This window comes from Penaeus chinensis, chromosome 28 (assembly GCF_019202785.1).
Source record: "Penaeus chinensis breed Huanghai No. 1 chromosome 28, ASM1920278v2, whole genome shotgun sequence".
NCBI classification, from domain to species: Eukaryota; Metazoa; Arthropoda; class Malacostraca; order Decapoda; family Penaeidae; genus Penaeus; species Penaeus chinensis.
In genome coordinates this window covers 14,039,522-14,044,521 of record NC_061846.1, presented here as the reverse complement: position 1 = coordinate 14,044,521, position 5,000 = coordinate 14,039,522, and the positions used below count along the sequence as shown (strand labels likewise).

General features: G+C 37.2%; 1 protein-coding gene across 5 annotated transcripts in view; it reads right to left on the bottom strand.

Moving 5' to 3' along the window:
* The window catches only part of LOC125040045 (inward rectifier potassium channel 2-like), a 46,201-nt gene that overhangs the window by 17,699 nt on the left and 23,502 nt on the right, over positions 1-5,000 (bottom strand). The window lies entirely within an intron of this gene.

Genomic DNA, 5,000 nt, shown 5'->3' with positions numbered 1-5,000 from the left:
ACATGCAAGTATCGTCCCTAAGCGATACCCTAGCATTCGTGACGTCATAAGTGTGGCTGTGGCAAGGGTGAGGGGGTGTAAATACTGGATTGTGAAGCTAAATATCATTAGGCTCTTTGTACGTGCAAACCGGGAATACCTATATGTATGCATGAATATTACTGTATACATGTAAATGTAGCTACAGATATACACAGACCCGCGTAGAAGTATATACCTATACATGTACAACATATACGTGTATGGGTATATATAATATATATAAAAATACATATACATATTAATAGATAAATAAATATATATTGACACATACATACATATATAACTATATATATATAACACTATATATAACTATATATTTATATAGTGTTATATATATAGTTATATATATTTATATATATAGTTATATATGTTTATATATATAGTTATATATATTTATATATACATATATATATACACGCACACAAAAGTAATACATATGTATATATGTATATATAAACATATACACACATATGTGTGTGTACACACACACGTGTACACACACACACACACACACACACACACACATATATATAAAAAAGTGGATATAGATCTTCATGTATGTATGCATATATATACATATATATATATATGTATATATTTGTGTGTGTGTATATATGTGTATATATATAAACCTATATAGCGATACTGGTACTGTGGCCAAGGAGATTGACCCCATTCTTATCAGCACTCGCTGGAGGATCCTCCAGAATTGCAGGATTTACCATTTACCGGAGTGCTGAGTTCTGTGGCACTGACCATAGGCTGATAATGCCTATCCTACGGGTTCACTTCAAAACTCCTCGTCCCTCCAGTGGCCACTTTACGGTGTTTCACGTGGATATACTGAGGGAGGAGTGTGCCGCGGCAGTCTCTGATCGATTCACAGAACATGAAAACCTGACGGACCCAGTTGCTCTGTGGGAGTCCTTCAAGCGCGAAACGCTCGAAGCATCGCAGGAGTCCATTGGCATACGCCCGAGGGCATGGCAATATTTCATCTCCCTGGAGACATTGAAGGCCACTGAAGCGTGTCGCATGGCTCGACTGAATGGCAATCAGGACTTGCGTCGCTCCTTGGTGCGTAGGGCTCGGACACTGCGGCGAAGGAACAGTTCATCGGGAATCTTGCTGTGGAGGTTGAAGGCCATTTCTTGGCAAATGACCTTCGCCCTGCCTACCTCTAAGCCCTCCTCACAGATGACTGCAGCCTGGTCAGTGGATGGACAGATCATCTCAGATCATGTTGGGGTTCGTGAACGGTGGATTGAGTATTTTGAGCGGCTGTACCAGGTACCTCCAACAGTTTGCTTGGATGCAAGTGGTATCATAATACCTGTGCCAGACCCAACCATCAGTGAGGAACCTTCTACCCTGAGGTTAGGATGGCGATTTCTAAGCTGAAGCATGGGAAACCCACTGGCATATGTAATATCCCTGCTGAACGGGGCTTGCATGCAGTCTGGTACTATTCTCCCTGGCCTGTTGAGAGGCGTGGTCATCCCTCTCTGGAGATAGTTGGAACTGTAGCAACTACTGTGGTATTACGCTGCTCAGTATACCAGGCAAGGTTTTCGCCCACATTCTTCTGAGACAGATCCGCGACCACCTACTACGGCACCAGAGACCGGGGCAGTCTGTATTCACTTCTGGCAAGTCCACAATAGACCGTATCCTAGTGCTTCGAGTAATTGTGGAACGCCGTCGTGAGTTTGGTTGTGGGTTGTTTGCAGCCTACAACGACTTAGTGAATCGAGAATGGCTATGGGAGATTCTGAGACTTAGGGAAATTCTAATACCAAGCCTATATACTGGTACTGAAAGTGCTGTAAAGTGTGGTGGGGGCCTGCCAAACTTCCCTGTTAATTCAGGGGTGAGGCAAGGCTGTGTTCTTGCACCAACTCTTTTCAACACCTGTATGAACTTGATAATGTGCAGAGATACTACCCAAAGTCAGTGTAACACTGGGCAATATCAAGGTCTCAGAAATTGACTTTATGTTGCTATCTGAGTCCCTGGAGTCCCTGGTGGCGGCCCTTGATGCATTTAGCATCAAGAGCCCTTGGGCCTAGAGGTCTCCTGGACCAAAACCAATATTCAGGACTTTGGGGGCCTGTTAGGAGAGCCAGTTCAGTTGATCCATGCTTGCGGTGAGGACATTGAAGTCCCAGAAAGCTTTGCATACCTTGGTAATGTAGTCCATATTTCTGGGCTGTCGACCAAGAAGTCAGTATACGGATTAGTCTGGAGCTATGAACTCGATCAACAAGAGCATTTGGAGATGATACCTATTCAGAAGGACCAACCTACGTGTCTTCAAGACCTTGATACTGCCAGTTTTGCTCTATGGAAGCGAAACCTGGACGCTGTCTAGTGCCTTGGAGTCTCGTCTTGATGCTTTTGTAGCGTCTCTTCACAGGATCATGGGGTACAGTTGGCAGGACCATGTGTCCATCTGATGGCTACACCGTGAGACTGGCATAGGAACTGTTACTTGCATAATCGCCAACTCAGGCTACATGAGCACCTAGCTCGTTTCCCTGTGGCTGACCCTGCCCATCAGGTTGTCTCTCTGCAAGACAATCCTTGGTGGAAGAAGCACGTGGGACGACCTATGAGGTCATGGCTTGGGCAGCTCGACGAGACCTATCGCGAAGAGTTAGAGATGCACCCCCGTCGGTGTTAGCCCCTTGATGATGATGATGACGATAAATATAAATAAATAAATAAATACATATATATAATAATATATCCGTTTATATATATATATATTTATATATAAATCTATTTATATATACATAAATATCTTTATCCACTTACATATACATATACATATATATATGTGTGTGTGTGTGTGTGTGTGTGTGTGTGTGTGTGTGTGTGTGTGTGTGTGTGTGTGTGTGTGTGTGTTTGTATGTATGTAAGTGTGTGTGTGTGTCTGTGTGTGTTAAAAGGTGCATTAGGTACACCTGTGAAATGTCTGGACCAAGTAGATATATATATATATATATGTATATATATATGCACACACACACACACATACATATGCATATCAATATATATACATATATATATGTATATATATGTATATATATCCATTTATAAATATATATATAAATATATATATCTACTTACATATACATATATATATATATATACATATATACACATACATATATATACATTCACACACACACACATATACATGATTCTGAAAATGCCTGGACAAAATAAAATACATATACAAATATATAAGTGGTTACAGATATTTATGTATATATAAATGGAAACATATACATATATATACATATATACATATATACATTCAAAGGTAATTAAAGAAAATATTGGCAATACGGCATATATATACATACATGAATGTATATATATGCATATATACGTATATATACACACACATGTACATATATATTTACACACACACACACACACACACACACACACACACACACACACACACATATATATATATATATATATATCCATCCATATATGTAAATGCACCCTTCGAAAGCATAAAAATATAAATATAAATATATATATACACATATGTGTGTGTGTGTGTGTGTGTGTGTGTGTGTGTGTGTGTGTGTGTGTATGTGTGTATGTGTATGTGTGAGTGTGTGAGTGTGAGTGTGTGAGTGTGTGAGTGTGTGTGTGTGAGTGTGTGTGTGTGTGTGTGTGTGTGTGTGTGTGTGTGTGTGTGTGTGTGTGTGTGTGTGTGTGTGTGTGTGTATGTGTGTGTGTGTGTGTGTGTGTGTGTGTGTGCGTGCGTGCGTGTGTCTAATTCGAGGCATTACCCATGCGGTGTTTGACGAACTATATAAATGCATTCGTATATATGTCATATATATACACATACGTATGTGCATACATGAATATATATACACATACGTATGTGCATACATGAATATATATACACATACGTATGTGCATACATGAATATATATACACATGTATATGTATACATCCATAAATATACACATATACTCATATATAAGCATACATAAATGTGTATACATACATGTGAATATATATGAATATATATACATATATATGTATATGTGCATATTATATGTATAGATACATATATATATTATATAATATAATTATTTTTACCTACACCCACAATATATATATTTATATATTTATATATTTATATATATTCATTGATTTATCATTTATATACATATATATTATATGTATGTTTATAGATATAAAAATATATAAATTTATATATATATATATTTGAAATATGTATATGTATATATATATATTTGCACACACACACACACACACACATACTCACACACACACATATATATATATATATATATATATATATATATATATATATATATTAACCCAACCACCTGGGTTTTACTTTGTTCCCTGTAGTTGTTTTGTGAATTTAGTTTCATAGAGATGGTTCCACACGTGCTCAGTCGGGAAGGAGTCAATCAGTAGGCCCTAGTGACCGATCTTGATTTCTCCATTCCTTGAATTGCCGGGAAAATGTGTCTTTCTTTTTAATACAGTAATATCAATACTGTTATTATTGTTATTGGTGATATCATTAAACTGTCATTTACAATCTTGGTAACATTTAAATTAATGAAATAATATAAAAGACCCTTTCCAAAAGTCAAGGAAAAGGGTAAACATGTGAGATAGGTAGGACTAACAAATGACTCATTGGTAATTAAGCACTTGTAGAGCCATCTATATGTAAATACAATAATTAAACTTATATTATAGTGGGCATGGCCCTTATTCTTGCCATCCGTGCCGATTGGTTTAAGTATGTGTGTATGTATATATGCACATATATATAAATATAAATATATATGTATATATATATACACACAAGTTCTAGAGGATCTTCGAGATGTGCCTCCTACAGATTTTGAGATTTACTTTTAATTATATGTCTCCGCATATTG